Source organism: Ammodytes marinus, assembly GCF_949987685.1.
Source record: "Ammodytes marinus genome assembly, chromosome: 13".
Taxonomy (NCBI): Eukaryota; Metazoa; Chordata; class Actinopteri; order Uranoscopiformes; family Ammodytidae; genus Ammodytes; species Ammodytes marinus.
Window position 1 is genome coordinate 11,787,924 of NC_137217.1, and position 13,377 is coordinate 11,801,300.

A 13,377-nucleotide genomic window follows, 5' to 3' on the forward strand; every position below is an offset into this window, starting at 1 on the left:
TTCAAAGAAAAGAAAATATTACGTAAAAACTGTGCTGGAAGTGAGTACACCGTCCCCCTCTGCTGCTGCTGCTGCTGTGCAAAGTGCACAAAAGACCTAGGGTGTGGAAAATGAATTGGGGCCGCTGTTTAACTGAATCGTCACGTGCACTCATTTTGTATGTGTGTGCATACATTTTTGGGTGTGTGTCTGTTTGCTGCTAGTATACATCTTTGTGCGTCTTTGTCTGGGCTAAGTGCATGTTTGTATTCATGCTAATTGTGTCCATTGAGAAACAGGAAGCTGTTCCCAGTCTGTGAAAAGATGAAAGGCATTAGATCTATGTCCAGTACTGTATTTCCTCCCTGGTGTGTTACACTGTAGCTCCACAGGCTTTTCACAATGAGTTATCCGACAATGACAGAAAGAAACAGAGGAAAGAGAATGACTGTTACTGAGTTTCATGAGCTCCATTTCACACCAACGTGAGGTTATTTTCTATTATTCACTTGCAGACACGACAGAGCATTTTTGCTTGATTTAGCTACAATTTACACTGCTGCAGAAAACACAAACGACATGAACTACTAATACGCTTTTATATAGTTTAAGGCTGAGAATAGACACAGGGTTTCACAAAAAACTTACACGTTAGGTTAAAAAATTCACGTAAGCAATTCCAAATATGAGTTTAAGTATAGGTGTGTGTTTGTGCTTATCACTAGGCCAGCAATTACAGTATGATGAACTGCCATTCTTGAGCCCCATTTAATCAACTTGAACCGGTTGATGCTCTAACCTACTGCTAATAAATGAAGGGAACATATTCCCTGGCATTGTTTTTCAGAACACACATAGTTAGGATGTAAAATGCCTATGTAAAAAACGTTTTTGTATCTGATACTGCTAAATGTGATGCAATTATTTCCAGCTACTTTGGGATTATGTCAGATCCTTGAATGCAGTTTAGCAATGCATTTTACATTCAAAGTCTAGATTTGTATTAATTTACCACTACAATTTAGCCTGGCACTACCAGACCATCGTACTTCATTTCATTTGTACAGAAGGTCTGGAAGTGCTGTAATTGGCAAACGTTCACTCACTTGGAGGCGGGTGTCTGTTGAAGTTTAAAACTATTGGATCTGCTCAGTGCCACTCTGGATCTGCCAACCAATCGCATAATGTTTGGTCGTGAGCCGGCTTCTGACGGTGCGTTCAGGGAACTCGGAAATTTCCGACTTCACTACATATTGTAGTCTATGGATCTACCGGTACCTGGCAACGGTAACTTGTTAGAGCCTAACGTTTAGTTATTTGGATGAGAAAGCTTGTAGTCCTCCATACTTTCCCGAGCAGATGCACTGGAACACAGACAGGTCGGAACTCGGAACTAACAAGTCGGAAATGTCCGAGTTCCGAGCGTAAGGGAACGCAGCATTCAACTGAAACTGGAGCGTGACTTCGACCCTCATCGTTCTCAGCCACTTCCTCTGTTCGCTGATTGGATACTTAGAAATCTGTTCGGAAGAATCTCACTAATACGCCCCACCACCAGACTGACTACTGAAGGGAAAATTAAATTTGGGCGGAAGTAGGTAGGCGGGCGGAGCCAGGCTAACTACAATTGCCATTATTTCCAAAATGTGGTAAATGTCTTTTTCCATGTGTTTATGAAACAACAGGAAACAAGTGAACATTTAAATTCAAATGGAGTAAACACATGGATCCCTGACATATTCCATAGTTTATGCTTTTATAGAAGTATGAAAGATGAATTACAATACAGCATATTGGCCTGAAGAAGTTTTATAATTAAAGTGCAAAGGATCGTATTTGTTCATGCTAACGCGAGTGGCTGAAGGGGACAAGTCTCCAAGTCTAATTAAACAAAGAACCTATTCATAATATGCCATGCAATATTTATTATGTGTCCCAGATACACACTCTCAAAATTTCAGCTTGCATTTTTACTTGAGAGACGCCCAGCTAAAGACTAAACTAGACTTGTCTCTTTTATTTAGTGTAGTGTGCTTTATTTTTTTAAGTTTAGAAAATGTACTTCTTGATTCCTCTGATTCTTAACGATCACAATAGTTGCCGATTTTTGAAAGGGTGAAGTTTTCCCTCTCTTACAGGACTTGTCACATATCCAGTTTAAATAGGGATTGAGCCTTTGAACAATGCGACTCTAGGGAACCGTCATAAAAACAGATTATTTTCCAAAACACTTCCTCCCGTAATCAATAATTGCTGACTCAGTACGGAGCCCTGGACAATACCGGACTGTAAGTGGGACGTCGTTTCCTTCCTTGTGTTGCATATTAAAAAAAAACTGTCTGATTAAATGCCACAGCAGGACAAGGACAGTATGACTTAACGGCTCATTTTTACTGCCGTTTGTTAGGTCCTCGCCTTGGCCCCCAGTGAGCAATACCCTTGTATTCAGCAACAGCGAACAACAGTGAAAGGTAAAATATTGTTTTTTCGCACATTTTTTTCTTTTAAAGTTAACAAGGGCAAAGCATGACGTATTTTGTGTTAACAAGGGCGATGTTTTCGTCCCCCCGTTTACTCAAATTGCCCCGCTCCTGTTGAAAGCCATCCGGGTATGAAGCCGAAGCCGTCGCTGTGAGGAATGGAGGCCATTGAGTTAAGCTTGTAGAGTTTAATGGAGCAGGAAGGCTACAGTAGAAGTAATGGCTGAGGGCGAGCTTTGCTACAGGCCTGTCAGGTACCACAGGGAGGGGAGAGGAAGGTTAAATCCATGCGAGATGCCGCTATCTTTTTTTTTTCTATTGACAACATCCATTGGGCTTTTACATTGGATACTGCATTAGAATAGTTTTTGTTTCGTTTTTGTATTATTGCAACTGGGGGACTGAACGTGTCATCAGCTTCAGCATCATATTTCTTCAGTAATGCTGCAGAACAATGATGACAGCAGTGAACTGCGGCACTGTAGCTGATTGTCTTGGTTGGAAGTGTCCATAATGCCTCTGGTACATGTGACTACTTGTTGATATAAGGGCCCATGTTGGCTATTGAAGAACAGACTGGAGAAAAAGAAGTGGCAAATGATGACATGGCATTACGCTCTGATAGCATGGTAATGTCAGCTATACTTTGCCTAAAGACACCAATGTTTTATGTCTGTGTGATGTGGGGCAGTGGCTGTTAATGGTCTGTGCAGGCATACAGATCACAATAAAAGGTAAGTCCTTTTTTTGGGGGGGGGGGGGGTTTCTCCTCCCGTCTTCCCCCTCTCTCGCCCCCTCTCTCCTCTGCTCAGCCAGATGGCGGCTCCTTAATCAAACTCTCGTACCTCAGAGAGGTAAACACATTACACTGGCCTGATTACACTGACTTGGTGAAGCGTACCACGTAAATGTATGTGTGTGCGTGTGTACCTGTGTGTGTGTGTGTGTGTGTGTGTGTGTTTGTGCGTGCGTGCATGTGTGTGTGAAGGGATACCATGTGTGTGTGAAGGCATACCATGTGTGTGACAGCAAGTGCAGGTATTTGCGTTTATGAAAGACATAAATGTAGGGTGAGGGGGTGCTATTAAATGGCAATGCAGTGGGTTATGCTCTCGGACACCTTGATGTTCATATTAAGAGCTGCACCATCACACACACACACACCTCCCCCCCCCGCCCGCCCCCCTCCACACACATACAAGCACTCACTCACTCACTCACTCACTCACTCACTCACTCACTCACTCACTCACTCACTCACTCACTCACTCACTCACTCACTCACTCACTCACTCACTCACTCACTCACTCACACAAACGTTTGTACGGCTTTACTTGTGTGAGGACACTAATTGTTCAATTGAATTCCCTATAGCCCCTTACTCTAACCCTAACCATCAAAACTAATTGCCTTGTCCCAACCCCAACGGTAGACCCAAAGTGAAACCGGACAAAATTTCCTCACTTCCCATAAATGTCCTCACTCATGAGGCCTAAAACTCAATTCACACACACACACACACACACACACACACACACACACACACACACACACACACACACACACACACACACACACACACACACACACACACATACACACACACACACACACACACAAACAGAATCACTCGTTTTGTAATCTTTTACCCTCGGACAGTAAACAATCCCCCGGCCCACTGTAGCTATGGAAACACTTGCTGCTGCAGGCCAGTCGCATGGCTGCACTAGTTTGCGCTACGCTTTGATATACTATTGTTACTCCTGCCAAGTATTAAGGCAGGCAGACTGCTGTCATACATTGCTGCAAAGCCATAAAGGCTCCTGTCATACAATCCCGCCCATCTCTGAGCCCCTGGGCTCGATGTCACACAATAATGTATGTCTAGCTGTGAAAACACTGACTTTGAGGCCAGCCATGTAACTTGCTTTGGCAGGGGGAACAAAGCAGAGTGGGGCTACAGCGCTAATAGTCTGGCAACCGGATAGTATCAGAGGCAAACAGAAAGAGTTTTCACAGGACTCGGTTGACCAAGTGCAGACAGGCTGCGGTGTGGCTCCAAACTTTTGGAGTTTTGAGCCCTGGAAATTGTGAGGGGACAAATGTTACAGGCTTTTGACTTATAACAACGCTCTTGTACTTGGCAAACTTAAGTTGATTTAGTTTTTTTTAAAGTTTTTTTTATGTCAATGGAGAGGGTAAAGCGATTCAGGAGGTACTGAGTAACTATGCAGCGAATTCTAAATAAATAAAGGTGCAGTACTGCTACGGCGGAATTTACACTGAATGAAGACCATGAGAGTTTCCTTATGTTTAAATATAGCCTACATAAACATATACAGTAGTTCAACATTTATTTGCGGACTATATCAAGAGTTATCCGGTCCTGGGATCTGCTCCGATGACCAGTAGTTTTACTACTACAAAGTAGGGCTGCACATTCCTCACATAAAGCTGCAGTTGAGAGTTTCAGCCGTTGGGATTCCAACGGCTGTTTTCCTAACGCTCAACCTGCTGTAGTTCCTCCCTCCGAACGACAGCTATGCGCATTCATGTTGCTCCTAATCTGGCGCTTCATCATTTTGTGTCAAAAATGGTTCAAAGCGCCCAACGCACCTACGCAGCTAGTGTCCCCCCCCCCCCCGATATATTTATTCCCCTAATCAACCATGGCTGTGATCAGACCCGACCCGTCACAACAGCTATCATGTCCGCACAAAAATAACAACAACATGGCCAACAATTGTGCCAAAAGACAAATTAACAGCAACTGAACGGAACATATAGCCTTAAAACAGCATTGCAGATTCACACAAACAGCAAGGGAGCACCATACCAAACACATTTACAGCAGCATTTTGTGCACGGCAGTACAAAATAAAGGCAAGTACCCTACATTACCCTACCTGGCTGTGACGGAACCGTGGCTGGCGTAGATAAACACCAGTGCTTTGCTGTACTTTTCGTGAAAGTTCCCCGGACTTAGCCGTTATGTTTCGGTTCATTATATGGAGGTGGTGGCTGCACACAACCGGGTGAGTTAACTAATGCTATCCGACCGGTGCTAACTTGGTTTATCGGCCAAAGCACAGCCGCACATATTCACTGAATTAACCAGGAAGCCCATTCTCCTGGCTCACTTTCCACACGTCTTCTAACCCGAGCGGCTTCATACAGCAACAGCCGCCCGCAAATACATTACCTCCTCGGTGTTTCTCAGCCTCTGTGTACACACTGTCCTCCCACCGTGTTAGTTGTTGGTATCCGGGGAATGTTAAATTGAGGGTTCGTTGCATAGATAGTATAGTATAGATAGGTCGTTGGTGAAGACATTGCTATTCGCTGTCCGCCGTAGTAGCCAAACAGTAGTGTCAGACTGCTAGGGTCGTGAACGCTCACGCAACTGACGCATCAACGTTGTTGCCAAGTGAACGGACAGTCCCACAGCCAATAAGAACGGAGAATCTGAGCCTCGCTCTGATTGGTCAAAATTAACATGAGCGGTGGCAATGTTTGGGGGCAGCACACAGAGGCAGGGGGGAGCAAAGTGATGAAAACATATTTTCAGACCACTTCACCTACATATAGCTGAATAGCTATTATGACAGTTTTGCCAAATATTACAGTGAAAAAATTATCAACTCTAGCTTTATATGTGAATCACAAGTTTTGTCCTCAAGAATTAATATCACAATTCTCTCATACAATACTTGTTGCTTCAACAAAAACATAAACTGACACTTAGCAACCTAACAACCTATAATGTTAAGTAACACCTGGACAGCCAACCACTGTATTTAAAGCTTCTTGGTTAAAAACAAAAGTCTAAACTACAGTATCGGGGCTTCAAGGAGGCATACTGGCAGGTTACAACATCTATTGAGTTGGTTGTGTGAATTATACATTAATATCTCTGTTGTTTTACATTGGGTAGCCAATTGTCCTTTATATGTAGCAACTGGAATTGTTCCCAAGGAAAGTAGTGAACATTAAGCGTGACTAGGGGAATATTAGCAAGATAATTGCCGTCATTTAGAAAAGAGATTGCATGATGTATGAATCAAGATGTTTTTTTTAGGTTAATTTTGCAGCCCTAGTACAGAGTTGCAATGAAACTCAAGCATTCAACTGCAACAAGTGTGTTTATCTTTCAAAATGTTTAAATGATTGTCTAACATGTTGCTGCATTGCACACAAATGTCAGTTCTTAATTTTAACCATCTTGGCGTCACAGCAGTATGTGCAGTTGGATGCATGACATGCCAGAATTGTCTCTGCACCATTTATTTCAGAAAACTTGAGACTTGGGCTATTTTGCTCATTTCCCGTATGGTTGTAGAGTCAGCGATTCAACGATCCAAACGCAACCACTCCCACATTAACTTGACTTCCAAGTTAGAGTCTCACGGAGTCCAGTTTGCTGGGTGGAGCACATTTCCAGTTGTTTTTCTTGAATCTCATGAGATGTCTTCTAAAGTCTTTCCACACGAGGACAGTGACTAATGACCAGACTAGACCAGAATAATGTCAACGTTAAGACACAGCCAATCTAAATATTCTCAACAATACAAATAGTTGTACTGTTTCCATATTTGCTCCATATTGTATGATGTCATCCATTAGTTGCAAAATAACAGATTTTGCCTTTTGTTTTTTCGGGATGTGGTGGACGTTTCCAAATGCAGGCTACGACATTAACAAGAAGAATATTGTGTTATCAAGGTGTATGTGCCAGGTTAATGGAGGTTCGTTGTTTTGAATATTAAATTTGCTTAGATGTAGAATCAAATCATTTAGACGAGAGCACCACACTAGTGTTTAGTCCGTGATGCGATACACAATTAGCGGTGATGATACTGGCCTTTTGATGAGGGCCTGATGAGATGAAGTGAAATCCTCCAGGCGTTATCATTTTTTTGTGGTGTGCAACAGCGTAGGCAATCATGAATATGGATGTTGGGTGAGCATCATGGGAGTAAATGTGCTTACTCTATTGATTAAATCTACCATCAGTCACCTAGCTGCACGGTCCCCAACCTCTCTCTCTCTCTCCCTCCCTCTCTCTCTCTATCTCTCTCTCTCTCTCCCCCCTCTCTCTATCTCTCTCTCTCTGGCTGCCACGTCTCTCTACTCGTCTCTGTCAGGGCGGGCTCGGTGGAGTGGTTAAATTGTCCATAGCGCGTAAACGCTCGTTTATAAAAGCCGACAGACGTGGCGGTCGTTTGCTGAAATTAATTACCCCTCGGAGCCACAGCAAGCATGGGCCCTAGTCAGTCAGTCACGGTCTGCCACCTCCCAGGCCCCGTACCTGAAGAGAGCGAGAGAGAGAGAGAGAGAGAGAGAGAGAGAGAGAGAGAGAGAGAGAGAGAGAGAGAGAGAGAGAGAGAGAGAGAGAATAGAAAGGAAGGGAGCAAGGGAAACATGACATTAGAGTTTGCAAGAATTAATCTGATAATGGTCAGATAATGCCTATGGAAACAGGAAAAGGTTTTGATGCTCCAAAAAACAGGAGAAGTCTAAGTAAAAAATAAAATAAAAAGACTGAGGAAATGCAGTGCAGGCATGTGGGTTATTAATCCAAATTGCAATTTTTTTTTTGGCTTTGAAATATCGCTCCTTGCCCATAATTTGCTTGAGCAAGAGATCCATGGAGAGTTTTGCGCTGACGCAGCCCGAGACCATAATGCGAGGCACACCATGGTGACATCAAACTAATCAGAATGTATTCATCTTCAACCAGAGTAACTTAATGAACTTCAGTGCAATCTGATGCAACATTTCTGCAAAATTAATAAAAGCTTCATCTCCTGTCTGATTTGCATAATTGTTCAAATGAATCCACTAACGTGCTGTTCTTTTTTTCTTTTTTAATAAAGTGATGACTTGTGTTAAAGTGAGCTGTGACTTGCTGTTGAGAGGAGGGGGGGGGGGCAGAAAGGAGGATAGGAGGAGCAGGATTTGCAGGGGGCCTAAGGTGATTTGTCACTTTTTTGATTGAGTCATGTAATCAAGGGAACCATGTTGTACAAAGAGTTATTGCGTTTGCAGTGATTTTTCACACGGATACGGAGATAACTTTAGAACAGGGGTTCTCAAACTTTTGATAGCTGAGGGCCAATTTAGGAACCCAACATTGGACCGAGGGCTGCCGAAGGAAAAAAAATTATAAAACTGAAATAATTTCAATGGCCAGCGTCTTTGCGTCTTTACAGTTTACATGTATTGGTCAGCATCCAATACTGTGTAATTAACACATTTAAAGTAATAAATGAAGGGCTAGGTCTCATTTCAACATTGGGGAACACACATTAAAAGCGGGGGTCTGGGGGTTGTCCCCCAGAAAAATTTGAGGTTCAAACACTTCATTTTGTGCATTTTGGTTAATTTTTATGCAGTAATTTGTGTCTTCTGTATTTATTTATGGTGGAAATGTTAAGGAAAAGACAACTCGCTCCCATTGACACACATCTAATGGAATATAAATCAAGACACTGAGGCATTCTGTATTGCATTCAAATATTTATTCTACTTTATTGTTCAAAACTTTCTACACATTGAAAACGTATCACCTTTTGGAGTGTTTTTTTGTAGGACTCACTACTCATGATGCAGCAGCAGTGTTAACTATTATGACACTATACATTGGAAATAAACAGGGTGGGCTATCAGCAGTCAACTAGGCAGATAGTTCCATGGCTATCAGCAGCTAGCTAACGTTAGTTTGTTAGCTAAACTTTAGGCAAAAGAGTTAGAAACCAGATAATGTTAGCATCCATCCTTAGACAATTGACCTAATCTAATTCACCTTGAATGTGAGAAAGTGCATCTTATTGGGCTTGACAAGCTCACTATCTAACAACTTACATTGGGACCACTACACTGCCTGCTGCACTGCGGGAGGCTGACCAGCCGTCTGCAACGAGAGGCAGAGGCCAGCCGAACTTCGCAAGTTTAATAAGTGGGGAATGAATACAAACAATTAGGAGGGATATTTAAGTGTTTCGACCCCTGTACTGTTTTTACTGTTACGGGGGACGCATCCCCTCCGTGCGTTTCAATTAAAAAAATATATATATTTATATAATTTTTTTTTTTTTTTTTTTAATAATTCATAATTCAATGCGGGCCGCGGGCCGCCAGATATGCTTCCGCGGGCCGCCATTGGCCCGCGGGCCGCACTTTGAGAACCACTGCTTTAGAAGGTGTTCTCGAATTGTGTAACTTAATATCTCCCTCTTCTTCTCTGCCTGTCTCATTGAGTGAGACATCAACGACGTTTCCCCCTTTCCCTTAATCTACTTAAGGTTGGTGTCGGTTACGATCTCTGCGCTACCCATTTCAAATCATTTAATGTTGTTTGGGTCGACTGTGATCAGCCACCCACGCTTTATAATGTCTTGCCAAGGTTTGAGCTGGACTTTGCCTCAGTAAAATGACCTCTCCATGGAGCAGTAATGTTGTGGCAAGATGGCCATGCTCCGTGTATTCCTTCTCAGTCCTTTGCATCATTCAATGCTGAGTAAAGAACTATCATCCAAAAGTGATATCTACTCTCTAGCTCCTTGCTAGTAAAGGAATATGCTAGCATTTTTACTACTGGTTCACCACTATTTGGTATGATAGGCTATTATGACTATGGTATCTTGAACTGTGTCTCACCCAATGTTAGCTTTGATTTGCCCCAGACCCCTATGACCCTCAAAAGGATAAGCAGGTAAAGCTAATAGAATAGACAAGGGATACATTTCAGTCATATTTGATTATTGAAAATGATGTGTGTTGTCTTTTGCAACAGATGCATTGAGCTTTGCCCTTTTTTATTATCTGGTATTATTTCCAGACAGACTCTCCGACTCTTCGGAAGTAGTTAATCAGGGAGGGATATAGAACATCAATACAGGAAATAAAGAAAAACAAGACGTTATGTTGATTACAATCTGATTTGAACAGTGCCGAGCTAGTGCTTGTCAAAACTTAATGGAAGTGAAAGAGTTACAAATCAGTTAATTAGCACAGCTTCATACGTTTTTTATGCTTTGCTGCAAAGAGTACTAACATTTTCTAAGGATAGATGTGCTAGAAAGGCCACCAGTTTAGCTTACTGATGTGACTTGACTGTCTTTGTTGGAAATGTGACCCTCGCCTCGCATATCATATTGGTCTATTGAGAGTCCTTTGTCTGACAATCTGTGAAAATGTGTGTCATGTGAGATTGGGGCACTCCCTTGATTACGTCCACATTTTATATTCATTTGTTAGACACATTTTCCCAGAGTGTCTCCATTTCTTTTCCACCACATACACAGTTTGGGACCAATCTATGTTCAAGGACACTTTGAAAAGAAGAGGCATTGAAAATGAATGACCTTACAGCTTGTGGACATCCAGCTCTGCTACCTGATCTATACTTTCAGGAATATATTTACCTACTCTCTCTCCCCACAAAAGCCATATTTTGCCAGATCCTGACCCTGCGTGTTTATACGGTTGAAGCATGTAGCTTGTATGTAATGTAGATGTTAACACAACCGTAACACTAATTAATGATCCAAAGATAGCGCCTCTTTGTTCTTGAACATGTGTTTAAATCTGTTGTGTGTTTGAACCCGAAACCTTTTTATTTGATTTCCCCCGATCAAATAAGCCAAAAACACTTTACCCCGACGTCTCTGCAGTCGCCCTGTTTTTATCTCGGGAGACTTGCAAAGAGACAAATTTGCTCATGCTGTGTGTGGCAATTGGATGCAATACACCATTTACCACTGTAAATCTTCCGTGTGCAAATACCAAAGTGTGCGTGCCTGTGTGTGTGTGTGTGTGTGTGTGTGTGTGTGTGTATATATGTGTGTGAGAGATGATATCCTGGCCAGTGTTTTCCTTGAAAAGCGACCAGAGCAGCTTCTGTAAAATAGGACTATCGTCATCATGACCTCTTCTGTTTTCCCAGCTGTATCTCAGCTAAGATGTGAGGCTTTTTACTGCTCTTTCATTCCCCCTGGCCCAGTGTTTGTTCTACATCTGGTGGTCAGCGATGAGAGAAACACATCCCAGAGTCACAGCATGGCCTTTTCCTGCTCCATTTGAAAACTGCTTTGATGACCGAGGGGCTTTAAGAACAAACAGTGTCAACCAAAACACTTTGATATTTTGCTCCTGCTGTCACTTTTACAGTATGTCTGGTGTTTTGTTAGCGTTGGCCATGGGAAAAAAGTGCCCCTTCTTAGAAGATGGTCCTTCTTGCAAAGCTATTTAGATGCAGCAGATACATATTTGGTCGTTAGAAACAAGTCAGCAATTAGATTGTGCTCAAGAAGCAATAGAAGTCTCTGAAATCGGAATGAATGCAATTAAACAGTGTGTATTTACCACCACCATAATGGCCGTCTTGTCACTAGACGAGCTAATTAGGAAGCTTTATTATGGCAGCAGAGTATGGAGTGAGATGTAAAGATTGGGCCTCTCATAATAGGACTGTACTGTGCAGTTGGGAGAATCAATTCTCTTTCTCTTTGTCTTTGCAAACTGCACTGTCAGCAAAGTCTTAATTTTTCATGAATACTTTGGCGTGTGTGCTAGTTATGCACACACATGCATGGACGCATGCACGCACTCACACACGCACACACACATACAGACACACACACACACACACACACACACACACACACACACACACACACACACACACACACACACACACACACACACACACACACACACACACACCTGATCCCCAGTATCCCCCTGTCAGTCGACATTACTCGCACCGTGCCACGGAATGAATGTATAACCTTCCTCCATCAAACTGCTTAGCTCTGTATGCGCAGAACCCTGCTGAGTGCAAAGATTCAGGGAAGCACACCATATAGCTACCAGGGAAATCTAATCAATATCGCCTGCTTTTGCTTTCTGCCGCCCCAGAACATGCTTATATATTTCACTGGGAAAGCCATTCTGTAATTACTGTGAGATGAGCTCATGCAGCAATTCCTCCCCATCTAGATCAAGACTTGCATCCAATGTAAGGCAAGGCAAGGCAAGGCAAGTTTATTTATATAGCACAATTCAGACACAAGGCCATTCAAAGTGCTTTACAGGGGCAAGATTAAAATATACAATACACATTAGAAAAGCGAATGAATAAAACATTTAAAAGCGAATGAATAGAAATAGAACATTTAAATAAAATTAAAATTACAGGTTAAAATGGAAAGAGAAAAGTCTTCAGACTTGATTTAAAAGAGCTGAGAGTTGCAGCAGACCTCAAATTCTCTGTGAGTTTGTTCCAGAGATTTGGTGCATAAAAACTAAAAGCTGCTTCTCCTTGTTTAGTCCTACATGGGGACTGTAAGTAGACCTGTCCCAGACGACCTAAGGGCTCTGGACGGCTCATAACGTGTAACAACTTAGAAATAAAAGGTTTGGTTAAAAAACTGAGTAGTCGCCTAAAGGAAAAAGCACAAAATGACGTGCTCGCATAGGAAATGTTCTCATGAATGAAATGCTGGATAAGCCTTGAAAACTAGCTGATCCTAATCAATCTATTGATTGAGTGTTATCGAGGAAAGATGGTAAGCTGCATCGATTGTTCCACCGCCCCCTGCTTGACAGCGGGGTTTGCAGTATATTTTTCTAAGTAGGCACGCGACCTTCCTTTGTGTGTCATTTAACAAAGTCGTAAAGTGTTTTTTGCAACAAGACTTCAAATATATCCTAGATGAACTCATTTTAAGTCCAGGCAGGTGTTGGGTGGCAGTGGAAGTCTGCCTCTGTTGTTACTGACAGTTACGATCATCAAGTGCGTTATCACAAGGTGCTTGAGACACCTTTGAAAGACCATGTAAAAGCTATGCTGGCACTGTATCAACAACATTCCACGTTAAACTGCAACAGCAAACGTAGATTAGAGAACATTAT